This window comes from Microcaecilia unicolor, chromosome 5, assembly GCF_901765095.1.
Source record: "Microcaecilia unicolor chromosome 5, aMicUni1.1, whole genome shotgun sequence".
Classification (NCBI taxonomy): Eukaryota; Metazoa; Chordata; class Amphibia; order Gymnophiona; family Siphonopidae; genus Microcaecilia; species Microcaecilia unicolor.
In genome coordinates this window covers 134,270,706-134,287,095 of record NC_044035.1, presented here as the reverse complement: position 1 = coordinate 134,287,095, position 16,390 = coordinate 134,270,706, and the positions used below count along the sequence as shown (strand labels likewise).

General features: G+C 40.5%; 1 long non-coding RNA gene across 1 annotated transcript in view; it reads left to right on the top strand.

Annotated features, from left to right (window-relative positions):
- Nucleotides 1-15,034, top strand: part of LOC115470281 — a 46,244-nt gene extending 31,210 nt beyond the window's left edge. The window contains exons 2-3 of the long non-coding RNA XR_003942162.1: nucleotides 4,229-4,288; nucleotides 14,806-15,034. This is a non-coding gene — a long non-coding RNA (uncharacterized LOC115470281). The remainder of the gene's footprint in view (nucleotides 1-4,228; nucleotides 4,289-14,805) is intronic.
- The last annotated feature ends 1,356 nt before the right edge of the window (nucleotides 15,035-16,390 follow it).

Sequence of the window (16,390 nt, the reverse complement as noted above, 5' to 3'; positions counted from 1 at the left end):
TTTTCCTTTCACTAGAATGATACAAAAAATCAGTATACAATTATGGAATTATAATCTGGAGGAAAAAAGAGCCTCACAGAGCTCCTAGACAATGTGTCCGTCTATTGGAGCTAAAACGGATCTTAAACTGATCCTCTGTTCATCATTGGCTCTAAAAAAACCTCCAAGAAAGCATATTAATCATTGCTCACTAACAGATTTAAGAAAATGACTGTAGTGACAAATTTAATAGTTCCACTGTAGTGACAAATTTAACAGTTCCATCCAATTGTTACTTCACATGTCACAGGTATTGTGTCCTGTTTCTAATAACATGGTTAGCCATTGTGATCTCCAAATGGTAGTGATTAAGATGAAGAATATTTATTTAATTTAGATGTCTTACATGTCACACACACTATTGAGTATGCAGGCAGGATGTTGATTGTTGGAATTACATACATCACTGTTTATTTTTAATTTAAACTTTGTATACACCCTGAGATGATGATTTCATGACTCTGTCTCTAATAGATTATGGATGTCACAGTTGGTGTTCTATGATAATGTTTTTTATATAGTTTTATTAAGTATGTCACATTTGAGATTGGTTCATATTCTCATCTTCCTCCACTCTCTGTCTCAGTTGATAACACCCTCATCCTCCCCGTCCCATCTGCCCGCAACCACGGAGTCATCTTCGACTCCTCCCTCTCCTTCTCTGCCCATATCCAACAGACTGCCAAGACCTGTCGCTTCTTCCTCTTCAACATCAGCAAAATTCGCCCTTTCCTATCTGAGCACACCACACGAACTCTCGTCCAAGCTCTCATTACCTCTCGCCTTGACTACTGCAACTTTCTCCTCACCGGCCTCCCACTTAGCCATCTATCCCCTCTTCAATCCATCCAGAACGCTGCCGCACGTCTCATATTCCGCCAGAACTGATACACTCACATCACCCCTCTCTTCAAATCACTTCACTGGCTTCCGATCAGATACCGCATTCAATTCAAGATTCTCCTCCTTACCTACAAATGCACCCGGTCTACTGCTCCTCACTACCTCTCTACCCTCATCTCCCCCTATGTTCCCGCCCGTAACCTCCGCTCCCACGACAAATCCCTCCTTTCAGTTCCCTTCTCCACCACTGCCAACTCCAGGCTCCGCTCATTCTGCCTTGCCTCACCCTATGCCTGGAACAATCTTCCTCAACCCCTACGCCAAGCCCCCTCCCTACCCATCTTCAAATCTCTGCTTAAAGCTCACCTCTTCAATGCTGCTTTCGGCACCTAACCGTCCGTGAAATATAGTATGCCCTATTATTCGGAATCTACACTTGTCTTTGACTGGACACTTGTCTATAGATTGTACACCTGTCTTTTAGATTGTAAGCTCCTTGAGCAGGGACTGTCCTTCTATGTTTGAATTGTACAGCGCTGCGTAACCCTGGTAGCGCTTTAGAAATGTTAAATAGTAGTAGTAGTAGTAGTAGTCATCTATTGTTATATACTTGTAATGGTTTTGTTCTCTGTTCTGTTTTATATTATTACTATATATAATTTTATTATTTATTGTTGTTAATTTTGTTTTATTATTTATTATTTTGTAGCCTCTGCTCTGACACAGCCTTTATGTGGGTGAAACATTGCCTGGGTCTGGCATTATTTTGGTTTGTGTTTCACCAATAAAGATTTGTTTCCATCTCAAATTGATCTGCTTGGTTTGTTTCCACTTGGGGGAGAGAGAGACAGGATAATGATGGAAGCAGAGAAAAGAAAGGTGGGTTGATGCTGGATGGTGGGAGTTGATGGAAGTGGAGAAGAGAGATGCTGGATGGGGAGGAGAGAGAGAAAGGGCGATGGTGGAAGGGAAGAAAGATGGAGTGATGCTGAATTGAGTGGAACAGAAACAGAGAGTGATCCTGGATGGGGGGGGGGGGGGGGAAGAGAGACACAGAGCACAATACTGGATGGGAGAGAAGAGAGAGGGGAGGGGATTCTAGATATAGGGGAAGAAAGAGAGAAAGGGTGATGCTGGATAGGGGGAATAGAGAGAAAGAGAGACAGGATGATATTAGTTGGCAGGGGGTGAAACAGATGCTGCATGGCAGTCAGGTAGGAAAGAGAGAGAGAGAGGGACGAGAAAGAAACAGAGAGGAAAGAGAAAGAGCAAACAGTTAATGAAAGACGGGGGAATAAAAGAAAGGGGAATGGATGGGCCTGCGGAGGCAAAGGCATGGAAAGCTGTAGGTAGAGTGAAAAAAGGAGTTTAAAGACTAAATAGTAAGAATGAATAAAATCTAAATGGATAGAGAGGCAGAAAAATAGAAGAGAGCTGAAAGAGAAAAATGTCAGAGATGGATACAGCGGAGGAAGTGAAGAATGAAGGAATTGAAGGAGAAAGAAAAAAGAGAAATGGACAGGAAGCCCTGGCAATAAAGTTAAGATAAGACAGAAGAAAGCAGAAACCAGAGAAACTAAATGGCTAGACAAAAATGGTAGAAAAGAATTTTAAATGTAAAATTAGGTGCTACTTAGTTATTGGACCAACTTAATACATTTTTTGACCAGCTTTCAGAGGCCAAAACCACCTTCCTCAGGTCAGGACAGTATACCATAAAAGCGTTATACTACCCTGGCCTAAAGAAAGACGTCTGGGTCTTTGAAAGCTAATTTTACAAAAATGTATTAACTTAGTGCAATAAAAAGACATCACCTTATCTTCTGTTTTCTGTTTTATTTATATTTGTTAATTTCTAATGTAGTGATTGCAATACGTCAGTTTTTGAAATTTGCAGCTGCTATCATTTTCTGCACAGTACAGGAGGACGCACATCATTGTTTCTTTTTCTCAGGTGTTGCAATGTATGCAGAGTCTGGCTTCTTGGGGGTTCAGATTAATATTTATATACAGTATTTCTATTTTTAGATTATGGATACTTATTCTATATTTGATGAGGGTCTGTATGTTCTGTGTGTGTGAAAGAAGCCAGGAATTCTGTTAAACACTGAATGTCTCTTCTTTGAACCTTGTCTACTACTACTACTACTTAACATTTCTAGAGCGCTACTAGGGTTACGCAGCGCTGTACAGTCTAATTCCGCTATATCATTTTTGAGATACGATAACCAGAACTGAACGCAGTACTCAAGATGAGGTTGCACCATGGAGTGAAAGCAGAGCCATTATAATATTGTTGGTCTTATTTACCATCCCTTTCATAAAAATTCCTAGCATCCTGTTTTGGTTACTGTGCACCAAAAAAGTGACTGGAGGAAACCCATAGAAAAGTGATTGGTTAGTGGGTAATGCTTTTAATATACCACTTTTTTTTATTCAAAAATGAGGAAGATGCAACATTATTCATTGGAGTTGCAGAAATGTAGTAAAATAAAAAACAAACAAGCAAATGAGTCAAATGGGATACAATGTCAGATATTATAAGAGTTTAGAAAGATTCTGGCAATACCACTGACAGTTACATTGAACAATTTGTTGAAACCAGGAAGTTTTGCAGAGACCCAGAGGTGGACAGAAGCCCTCACTTTAATATGGTAATAAGGACAATGCTGACAACAACAAGCCTGTCAACCTGACTCTAAAGGGGGTTATTTAATGGAGTCACTTTTGAAGGATAGACTAATTAACACTTTAAATCTATCAGGTTATAGGTTGATTATTAAACAAATATAAAAATAAATCAGTTGAACAATAGGCAAAAAGGATACTGATAAATAAAGTTCATTCCTAGAGAGATCATAGCTTTATATACTGTTCCCTCTAAGCTGAACCCGGGTCCTTCAACTGCATTTTTTCAGTAGTGGGTGATGCTTCAATACTGTGTTTTCAATCACTAGGGACAGGCAGGTTCCCTGGAGTCCTAAAGAACTTGCCTGTCTCTCAAGATTGATAATGTGATGTTGAAACATCACCCCCTACTGGAAGGACTGTAGGTGGAGGTCTCAAGGAACAGTGGCTGTTTCATCAGAATTTAGGGAGTCTTTTACAAAGGTGTGCTAGTGATTTTAGCGCATGCTAATTACTAGCATGCACTAAATGCTAAAAATGTTCATAAGAAAAGATAGGTGTCTCTAGCATTTAGCACACGTTTATTTTTAGCATGCGCTAAAAACACAAGTGTGCCTTTGTAAAGGGGCCCTTAGTACACAAAGCTAGATATGACTGAAAATTAGGAAATATAATAAAGGCCTGTTTTCAACATTTGTTATTCTATTCTTAATTTCAGCCTGCAAGCCCGTCCAGTGCTGCCCACAGAATAACCAGTATTCGTATTACCGTTCTGTAGGTATGTAAAATTGCAAATGTGAAACCCTTTTTTCCATAAGGTATCTAGGTCAGCAGTGGAATGCAGAAAATGGGACATTCACAGTTTTCAGCCAATTTTACCAAGGGCCCGTGGAACATGGAGCCTTTTTTTAAGCTATGTATAGGACTGTGGGTTAGACCCAGAAAACAAGAAGACAGATGATCCGCAAAATCCAACGTGTAAACCAATCAGAGCAGATCAAGTAAACAAACTTCATTGATATGGTAAACACCTCAATAAAAAGTGCCTGACACAGGCTGTGTTTGGCCCAAAAGGGCTGCGTCAGGGGCTTTATAAGAGTGTGTACATACACAACAATTGTGAAATGACATATCTTAGTTGCCACCAAATGTAATAAATGGACAACAAACTAAGACACAGTTGCAGGCTAACAAACAGCATATAGGCAATGTCAAGGACAAAACCGCCTTCCAGTAAATGATAGCGTGTAGGTTTTTGTCCATTTATTACATTTGGTGGCAACTAAGATATATAATTTCACTATTGTTGTGTATGTACACAGTCTTATAGAGCCCCTGACGCAGCCCTTTTGGGCGAAACATAGCCTGTGTCGGGCACTTTTTAAAGAGGAGTTTACCTTATCAATAAAGTTTATTTACTTGATTAGGACTGTGGGATATACACATGTATTTCTTCAAATGTGCCACCAGATTGACATTCTAAAAAGAAACAAATAGAAAACAGAAGGGGCCCTTTAACTAAGGTACGTAGGTGCCTATGCACATCCAATGCGCGTGAAATTGCAACTCCCACCCAGCTAGCACGTACTCCGGGCAGTAATTCCATTTTCAATGCACATCTAAAACACATGGTAGAAAATATGGCCATTCTTATGTTCTTATTCTGAAGGGAAGGGGAATTCTGTGCAATTCTGCACTTCACAGTATGAAAAAATTCCCCCAAAAGTGATAACTTATAAATAGCTTAGCTGATCATCACATGATATTTCAATTTTGAGGAAGCCAGTGATTTACTTCTTGACATATTCTTTTCTAGCAGAATCACAAATGAGTTTTGTGATATGGGCACTTTCTCTTCAGATCTGGACTTAGATCAACAACTCATTTTTCATTAGTTATGTCAGGAGTAATTTTATTACAGGGCATCTAAGTTAATTAGGTAGAATGGTGCCTACTTTGGTCCTAGTTAATAAAACCAAATACATACCTACATGCCTTTACAAAATAGTAGGACAAACCCAGCAGCAATATGGCCTATACTGCAAATACAGACATTTCACCTGCTCGATAACATGTCTGCATCTTGCCGTGCGGCCATTTCCAGAGGGAGCCCTTACCACCACCTATTTAGGAGGCGTTAGGGGATCCCTCGCTAACCTGGTGAGCCGGCAGTACCGCTGCTTTGTAAAAGGACACCTAAATATATTTTAGCATATTCCTTACTCATCAAGTTATAGTAAAAGGTCAATTCTATAAGTGCACATGTTAGTTACATGTGCCATATGTTCATAAGTGCCAAAATAATTGGCACAATAATAAGAACAGTAAGCGCTAGTAAATAAATAGGATAAATGTGCATTAACGTGCAGTAACTGCAAGTGGCAAAACATGGGAGGGGCATGGGCAGATCTCCAAGTTATGAGCGTAATTTATAGAACACTGTAAGTTATCTGCAGATTAGGAAGCACATGAATATTTATACCTACCATTGACCTGGCATGACTCAACTATGTCAATGCAGGCTTAGCTAGTATTCTATAACTGTATCTTCGTGCACAGATGCTATTACAGAATTGGCACTCAGCATCAGTGTGCCTACCTCAAGGAGCCCAGTCATAAAAACGCCTCCTAGGTCCCTGAAATAATTTTACAGAGATCATTACACCCATTGACAAGTCAGGCTATATAATGTAACCCAAGGGGTTAAATAATCTCAACTGGGCTGACTAAAGGTTCTATTCAGTGACATCATTCTCAGACATCACTCAGCTGAGCAATTGGTTGTCTGGGAAACGGCTTGCTGGGCAGTTGGGAGGTAAGGTTGAAGCTGGTAGGATGTATGTTAACTGAGTACAGCTGTGTGTTACAGAAAGTTTATTTTTAAAGAGAATATGTTCTGTGGTTAAGGTGACTGATTTAGGAAAGAGGTGATTGCTGGTAGCTACAGTGTTTCAGCAGTCTGTCACATTTGTAATATGATGAAAGTGTGGTGACTGATGATACTGAGATCTGTATGTGACCAGGCTGGGCAGTAAGTAGCACAGCTCCTGACTAATTCTGCCATGGAAAAATCTGGATTTAGAATAAATCTGAAACTGCTGTAAAAGCTGTTATTTAGAGTCCTGGCAGATAAGAGGGAATAAAAAAACACTTCTTTTAAGTGTTTGATTAAGGATCACCTAGTTGGGCTGAGTATGCAGTGAGCCCTGTTGATTGTAAGAATTGAGTATCTTATTAATTCTGGTGACAGAATATGTTAATACTGGAAGAGGATAGGGGTTATTGAATTGATTTCTGATGGGATAACTGTGGGAGGGAATAGAATAGGGAAAAATAATTATCTGTTTTTTTTAATTGGGCTAGCTAGTTAGGGACAACATTTAAGTGTGCCTACAGAAAACGTGTTGAGTGGTTTAGTTAAGTTTAGGGTTTTCAATTGTTGATTTTTAGAAGCTTAGGTTAGTAGGTGCTTCAGTTCCTGAAACCTGCACTCTGGCCAGAGATCATCACTGCAGTGAGTCATATGGTACCCAACGTGTAAAAGAGGAAAGGAAAGAAGAAGAAGGCGGGAATTGAAGTATCCTTTCACATCTGTGATCCGCTGGACTGGAATCATCAAAACAAAACCAGTAAAGTCAAGAGAGTAAAATAATAAACTTTTATACTAACCTTGTGTAGTTTGGAGAACCTGCAGGAGAGAGGAGAGAGAAAAAAACAAAGGATCAGTTCTTAATATTTGACATAGGCAGTTTAGACTTGTTATATGTGCACATATAAATAGATACTTATCTGATACTGTTTAATTGCTGGAGGTGGTGTCTGGGAGAGAAGCTGGGGAAAGAAACAGAATTAAACATAGAATCAAATGATAGAGGTAAAGGTTATCCAAATTTGTAAAAGTCCATGATGTTAAGTTGTAACTGTATGCTGAATGTTACTAAGTTGATGTGAATAGCAACCGAGTGATTGCAGTAGGAGTTGCAAAACTTGTGTTCACTGAAGTTAAAACTTTAATACAATAAATTTGTTTTTTCCTGAAAAATTCATTCCATCTGAATTAATATTTTTTTTTTGTATCCTTCCCTTTCTCCTGAGTCAGGCATTTATGGTACTCGGCCCTGACTGTTTAAGAAAAGAATTTTAGAAAGTTATTTAGATTTTGGGAGTTCACTCAGGAGAGGGGCGGGGTTACAAAATGGCGTCACGGACAGGATCCGACCTCACCTTATTCATCACAATAGGGTGAACGCGGATCCCTTTTATATAATTTTGTGAAAATATCTGTTCTGAAAACCTTGTGGTGTGTATTTACTATTGTAAAGATAATTGTTCAGTTGGCATTAATACAGTTTGGAGCAGGGAATTGACCTTAAAAAAAAAAAAAAGGAGGTTTTGCTTTCTGATTGGTCCCCTCTCATCAGGCAACAGTGGAAGATGGAGGAGTTGCAGAGGCAAATCACCGAGCTGAGGAATTCCATGGAAGGCTGGAGACAGAGTGGGCCAAGTCAGCAACCCACTACTGTAGTGATCCAAAAGGAGAAGAATATCCCTGATTTCTACGGGTTTCCTACCCGTCCCGGTGACTTGACAGTGGAGGAGTGGGTGGAGACAGCCAGGTCCGCCCTGAAGATTCTCCGTGTTCCTTTAGAAGATCAGTTAGAGATCCTGAAGGATCATATCAAGGGACAAGCGAAGGACACGGTGAAGTATATGGCTCGGGAAAGAGGACGCACAATAGATGCAGTGTTCGAGTTACTGCTGCAAGTTTATGGGGACAAAGTCCCATTGGGGTTGAGGATACGGGAATTTTACGAAAGGAGGCAACAGGACAGGGAGACCATCCGAGCTTTTGCATACCAGCTCCAGGAGAAGTTAGATGCCATTCGTGCAAGAGATGTCACCCGAGTAGGGTGTCCAGAAAGTGCCTTGAGGGAGCAATTTTTGCTAGGCCTGAGGGATGATACCCTGCGAAGGGAGATGACCAGACGCTGGGAGGAGAACCCTGAAATTAGATTCACAGACTTAATGCAGGCTGCCATCCGGTGGTCAGAAGAGGAGAGAATGCCGGAAATGGGATCTACAGGCGTGAGAATTTTACAGAGAGGACGTGGTGAAACACAGTCGACCCCATCAGAGTCGGGGGTATTGGTTTCAGCACTGACGGAAATAACCAGATTATTGGGTCAGATGGGGAAGAAGCAAGATGAGCTACTGGAACACCAACGAAAAGAGACCCTATACCGGTCGGAGGATGGGAGAAAAGAAAGCGCAGAGGCATACAGGAATACAAGACAGAGAGTCCCTGTGCGTAATGATAGAGGGATGCTAATTTGTTACAGATGCCAGGAACCGGGGCACATAGCCAGGTTCTGTCAAAGTGAGCGAAGGGTGACTTCAGGGATATCACAAGCTAGAAGCATAGGGGAAGATGACCAGCCATCTACGAGTGCAAGTGCTACCAATCTTGAGAGAACAGGAAAGGCTGTGGTGAAATCTGCTACTCCAGAAGAAAAACAGAAAATGACTGTAAGAACACAGAACGCACAGGGGAACCCTGAATCACACTGGGAGAGTTTCAAGGAGAAAGCAATTGGGATCAGCCCAGTGGTGACAGTGTCTCTTGGAGGGATTGATACCCAATGCATAATAGATACTGGGTCAGATGTAACCACTATAGTGGCAAGTCACTTTTACAAATATTTTAATGATGTCAGCAAATTGCAAGATGCCAGCTGGGTGACTTTAACAGCAGCTAATGGTACTGACTTGCCGGTATTGGGATGCATTGAAGCAGATGTAGAGTGTTTAGGTCAGAGGGTTCCATCCTGTTGCATCTTCATTGTGAGAGACAATTTAAAGGTTAACAAGTCAGAAGAGAATGGTATCCCTGGAATCTTGGGAATGAATGTGCTGCAGTCCCTGGAGGGGCTGTTCAAAGATTTGTCACTGCTGTCTCCAGGTTCGAAAAATGCTGGAGTTACACGGATTTGGCATGATATAACACAAAGAAGGAAGTTTGAAGAGCATGATCCAACAAAACGATTGGGTTTTATTAAGATGACGGGGAATCAAAAACATACCATACCACCATTATCTGAGAAGATCTTCAAGGGTAAATGCCACAGTGTGAGAGGGATGTCCGCATGCACTATGATGGTGGTGGCAACCGCTTCAGTAAACCTGCCGGGAAAGTTACTGGTAGCAAACACTCTTGTGAGACCGGTAAAAGGGAATATACCGGTGAGAATTCTGAATTTTGGGGACACGGAGGTGTTATTGTCACCCAGGGTGCGAGTGGCAGAAGTTTTTAAGGCGGAGCCAGTAATAATGCCCTCAAATCTACATTAGAAATTAAAGAGAAGAGATGTGAAGTAAGGAGAGTGTACACTGTAAGAGAGTTAACATCAGAATCAGTCTGGCCTGAACACCTGTCAAAAATTAAAGTAGACTGGAATTCATTAAGTGAAAAACAAATCGGTCAGTTGAAGCAATTGTTGTTGCAGTATCAAGATGTGTTTTCTTATAATGATCAGGATATTGGGTACTCTTCGGTCATCACCCACGAAGTTAAAACAGGTGATGCTCTGCCTATTAAACAACCCTATCGCAGAGTGTCCCCCCATATTTTCGAAGAGTTTAAGAAACACGTCTATGAGCTTGTGAACCAGGGAATTTTAAAGAAGAGTAAAAGTCCATGGGCTTCCCCAGCCGTGGTTCTGAGGAAAAAAGATGGCTCACTGCGTTTCTGCTGTGACTATAGACGCTTGAACTCAGTGACAATAAAAGATGCTTACCCTCTTCCCCGAATCGATGAATCACTTGATGCTCTGGGTGGTGCGCGGTGGTTCTCATCCTTAGATTTAACCGCTGGTTATTTCCAACTAGGAATGGCACCTCAAGACATGGAGAAAACCGCTGTGACCACTCCATTTGGTTTATTTGAGTGGGCGCGTATGCCTTTTGGTCTCTGCAACGCGCCGGCCAGCTTCCAGAGATTAATGGAGTGCGTGTTGGGGGATTACGTCTTTAACCTCTTATTGTTATACTTGGATGACATATTGGTGTATGCTACAACTTTCGAGCAACATCTGGAAAGGCTAGGTCAAGTGTTCAATCGGTTACAGGAATGTGGACTAAAATTAAAACCTTCCAAGTGTAAATTGCTCAGTTCTAAGGTGCGATTCCTGGGATATATTGTGTCTTCGGATGGTGTGTCAGCAGATCCTGACAAAACAAATGCTTTAAGAGTTTGGAAGACACCAACGAACGCCAAAGAGGTGCGAAGCTTTGTGGGTTTCGCAAGTTTTTATAGACGTTTCATCCCAAATTTTGCTGCAATAGCACTGCCTCTTCATAAATTAATGGGAAGACCTAAAAAGAACGTGAGGGAAGTTCCATTTAAGTGGACAGACGAGTGTCAAGGAGCATTTGAAACGCTAAAGTCAAAATTAATGTCAGCTTCAATCTTAAGTTTTCCAAGGTTTGAGCTGCCTTTTATCTTAACCACAGATGCTAGCAACAAGGGTTTGGGAGCAATCTTGAGTCAGGTGCAGGATGGTGAAGAGAAAATCATCGCGTATGCCAGCCGAGGTTTACGGCACGCAGAGAAAAATGACAATAGATATAGCGCTTTCAAATTAGAACTGTCAGCTTTGAAATGGGCCGCCACGGAGAAGTTCCGCGAATATTTGTTATACAAGAAATTCATAGTGAGGACTGACCACAATCCCTTGAAGTATCTAGAGACAGCGAACATTCCGGCGACAGAGCAACGTTGGTTGGCCCAGCTGGCAGAATTAAACTTTGATGTAGTTTACAAAGCAGGAAGGTTTAATCGTGCGGCGGATGCACTGTCCCGTTTGTCTAATGAGGAGAGTGAAAGTGAAGAGAGTCTGACTGAGGAAAAAGATTTCTTCCCTTTATCCAGTGTAAAGTTACTTACCTGTTTGAGGCCTGGAGTGAGTAGACAAAAAGCAACTGTGAGAGTTCAGAATACTGATGAATCTTTGAATGATACAGGTGGAGAGGAAAGTGAAATAGCGCACTTGCAGCGGAGTGATCAAAATTTAAGGCCAATTATGGTGGCAATGGAAACAACTGAGCCTGTGAATTGTGTAGAGTGGTCCGCAGAGACAAAGAACCTATGGAAGCAAAGACAAAGACTGATTCTTAAAAATGGGGTACTCTGTCGGGTTGCAGAAGACCCTAGAGATGGTAGTGAGATAATCCAGATGGTGGTACCCAATTCTAAAAAAAATGAAATTTTGGAGCTGTATCATGATAAAAGGGGTCACTTTGCGGCTGAAATCACCTGTAAACATTTAAGGAGGAAATACTTTTGGATACGTCTAGAGAAGGATGTTAAGGACTGGCTCCTGAAGTGCAAAAATTGTGTTTGGGCAAAAGAATCCGTACCCAGAGAGAGAGCACCAATGAAACCATTCACTGTCAGCAGGCCTCAAGAAGTAGTAGCGCTAGATTACACAGTGCTGGAGAAAGATGCACGAGGGTACGAGAACGTGTTAGTCATTACAGACATGTTCACACGTTTTACCATTGCTGTGGTCACCAGAAATCAGACAGCTAAAACTACGGCAAAAGTGTTATTAGAAAAGTGGATAATGGTATATGGTTGTCCAGAGCGAATCCATTCAGACCAAGGGAAGACGTTTGAGTCGGCTGTTGTCAAAGAACTTTGCCAGAGATATCAAATTAAGAAATCAAGAACAACACCGTATCACCCACAAGGAAACAGCCGATGTGAACGATTCAATCGCACATTACATCATCTTTTGAGAACGCTGAATGAGGAAAAGAAAAGAAGATGGTCTGAGTTTCTTCCGGAAGTATGTCAAATTTACAATAGCACCATACATGGGTCAACTGGATTCACTCCTGCCTATTTGTTTCTGGGACAGCAGACGTTGCTGCCCTATAAAGATTGGACATTAGAACATGAAAGGGATGTGCTGTCTACAGATGAGTGGCTCCGAGAACATGAAGGGAAATTACAAGTTGCTCGTGACCTAGCTAAGGAGTTTTCAGAGCAAAGCGGTTTGAAAGTAAAAAGAGCATACGATCAGCATGCCTGCGGACAGATACTGGAACCTGGTGCGTGGGTTCTAATCAGAAAGCAAAATTTCGGGGGACGCCATAAGCTGCAAAATATTTGGGAGAAGGAACCATATAAAGTGGTGGAAAGATTGGGAGTTGGCAATAACGTATATAGAGTTCAGACATGTTGTGGGAAAGAGAAAGTATTACATAGAAATCAATTAAAACGAATTGATTGGGTTGTTGATGAAAATATCCCTTGTTCAACTATTGATATGACAATGCCAGAGGATGTTGAATCCTTAGAACGTGAACAATTGTCTAAGGAGCTGGATAAGACCAAGATGGAACAGCCTGAGACATCTTGGCTTATCATTACTAATCGGGCTCCTTATGAGTTGGAACAAAACAAAGTCTGTGATTCTGTTACCGGGGTGGAGCTGGGTAAACGAATATCTGAGAGAACCACAAAGGGAAAAGTTTCTAAATTCTTGCAAGAGCATTTTATCATGTAGTACAGTAGAGTTCAAATAACATAAAAGTTTGATGTAAAGGGAGAATGTTTTAATATCAAGATGGGAGGATATGAGGTGGGTGAAATGAAAAAAAAAATGTTTATTGCTTACATTTTTTTTATTTGGCTAGGCCGAATGTAACCCAAGGGGTTAAATAATCTCAACTGGGCTGACTAAAGGTTCTATTCAGTGACATCATTCTCAGACATCACTCAGCTGAGCAATTGGTTGTCTGGGAAACGGCTTGCTGGGCAGTTGGGAGGTAAGGTTGAAGCTGGTAGGATGTATGTTAACTGAGTACAGCTGTGTGTTACAGAAAGTTTATTTTTAAAGAGAATATGTTCTGTGGTTAAGGTGACTGATTTAGGAAAGAGGTGATTGCTGGTAGCTACAGTGTTTCAGCAGTCTGTCACATTTGTAATATGATGAAAGTGTGGTGACTGATGATACTGAGATCTGTATGTGACCAGGCTGGGCAGTAAGTAGCACAGCTCCTGACTAATTCTGCCATGGAAAAATCTGGATTTAGAATAAATCTGAAACTGCTGTAAAAGCTGTTATTTAGAGTCCTGGCAGATAAGAGGGAATAAAAAACACTTCTTTTAAGTGTTTGATTAAGGATCACCTAGTTGGGCTGAGTATGCAGTGAGCCCTGTTGATTGTAAGAATTGAGTATCTTATTAATTCTGGTGACAGAATATGTTAATACTGGAAGAGGATAGGGGTTATTGAATTGATTTCTGATGGGATAACTGTGGGAGGGAATAGAATAGGGAAAAATAATTATCTGTTTTTTTTAATTGGGCTAGCTAGTTAGGGACAACATTTAAGTGTGCCTACAGAAAACGTGTTGAGTGGTTTAGTTAAGTTTAGGGTTTTCAATTGTTGATTTTTAGAAGCTTAGGTTAGTAGGTGCTTCAGTTCCTGAAACCTGCACTCTGGCCAGAGATCATCACTGCAGTGAGTCATATGGTACCCAACGTGTAAAAGAGGAAAGGAAAGAAGAAGAAGGCGGGAATTGAAGTATCCTTTCACATCTGTGATCCGCTGGACTGGAATCATCAAAACAAAACCAGTAAAGTCAAGAGAGTAAAATAATAAACTTTTATACTAACCTTGTGTAGTTTGGAGAACCTGCAGGAGAGAGGAGAGAGAAAAAAACAAAGGATCAGTTCTTAATATTTGACATAGGCAGTTTAGACTTGTTATATGTGCACATATAAATAGATACTTATCTGATACTGTTTAATTGCTGGAGGTGGTGTCTGGGAGAGAAGCTGGGGAAAGAAACAGAATTAAACATAGAATCAAATGATAGAGGTAAAGGTTATCCAAATTTGTAAAAGTCCATGATGTTAAGTTGTAACTGTATGCTGAATGTTACTAAGTTGATGTGAATAGCAACCGAGTGATTGCAGTAGGAGTTGCAAAACTTGTGTTCACTGAAGTTAAAACTTTAATACAATAAATTTGTTTTTTTCCTGAAAAATTCATTCCATCTGAATTAATATTTTTTTTTTGTATCCTTCCCTTTCTCCTGAGTCAGGCATTTATGGTACTCGGCCCTGACTGTTTAAGAAAAGAATTTTAGAAAGTTATTTAGATTTTGGGAGTTCACTCAGGAGAGGGGCGGGGTTACAATATGAGCAGAGAAATAAGTTATTTATAACAAAATGTCATGTGCTTCATTCATCTTTAATTCTGACTTTTCTTTAATTTGCTGTAGGTTCATATTCCCAAAACAAATGTTGCCAAGGCCCTGTGAGAAAATGCAAGAAGTGAAAATGCTGCAATGAAAGCTACAAATCAGCAGTGTTGTACTTCCAATTAACCAAAAACATCTCTCTCTCTCTCTCTCTCTCTCTCTCTCTCTCTCTCTCTCTCTCTCTTTCTCCATGTTCATTCGTTTGTGAAAACATGGCATTTCCTTATTAAACTTTTTGTGATGATCAAAACATCTTTGGCTTCACTGTTTTTCTTTTAACAATAGCCTACAGGCAAAATGTATATGTGAAGAGTCTGTTCACGCTTTCCAAAAATAGTAGGACTAGGGGGCATGCAATGAAGCTACAATGTAGTAAATTTAAAACGAATCAAAGAAAATGTTTCTTCGGTCAACGTGTAATTAAACTCTGGAATTCGTTCCCACAGAATGTGGTAAAGGTGATTAGCTTAGCGGAGTTTAAAAAAGGTTTGGATGGCTTCCTGAAGGAAAAGTCCATAGATTGTTATTAAATGGACTTGGGGAAAATCCACTATTTCTGGGATAAGCAGTATAAAATGTTTTGTACTTTTTGGAATCTTGTCAGGTATTTGTGATCTGGATTGGCCACTGTTGGAAACAGGATGCTGGGCTTGATGGACCTTTGGTCTTTCCCAGTATGGCACTACTTATGTACTTATATACTTTCATTTTTTCAAAATAGTCTTTTATTTTGAAAAAAAAATACAAATGCTACATAAGTCATAGGCTAGGGGAGAGCCACTCAAAATTATGACCTAAACCCTTATAGAGAAACTTAGAGGGGTATTTTTGATGTGATGTCTAAATCTGACTTTGCACATTTTGCTAAAAACTTCCAAAATTTAAGTAATCAAATATAGCAATTTTCGAAACAGAAAAACATCTATCATTTTGTTTTGAAAATGGCTATTTGCTAGATGTTGTTGTACTTAGTGCTTCTATCTTTTTGGACCATTAAAAAAATCCATTCAAGTGAATAATGCACAAAATCAAGCCATTTGGATGTAGGAGGAGCCAGCGTCCTTAGTAGTCTGGCCACCTAGACATCCCAGCAGAGCTGGGGTACATAAAAGCTCCTAGGTACAGGTCTCACCATTACACTCGTATCTTGTAAGGTGAGCCCTCTAAAATGCACAAAAAATCTATAGTACCCAACTGTACACCACTACAATAGCCCTTATGCTTCAAGTGTCACCTATATGTAGATACAGTAGATTTTTGGTGAATTTTGGAGGGCTCACACATTCCACCACAAGTATAACAGTTAGAGTGGGATATGGGCTTAAGTCCTCATCTCTACAGTGCACTGCACTGATCACTAGGCTACTCCATGGACCTGCTTGCTGCTCTAATAGTTCTGGCTATTATATCTGAAGCTGTCATAGATGTTGGTCAGTATTCTTTCTTTCAAGGAGGAGGGAGGGGGGTCAGTGACCACTGTTGCAATAACATGGGGTTAGTGGTCATCTGGTCATTTAACACACCTTTTTGGGACTTAGTTTTGATAAAAACAGGTCTAGACCAAAACATCTAAATTGTAGCCCTGGACATTTTTGTTATGCTCCTT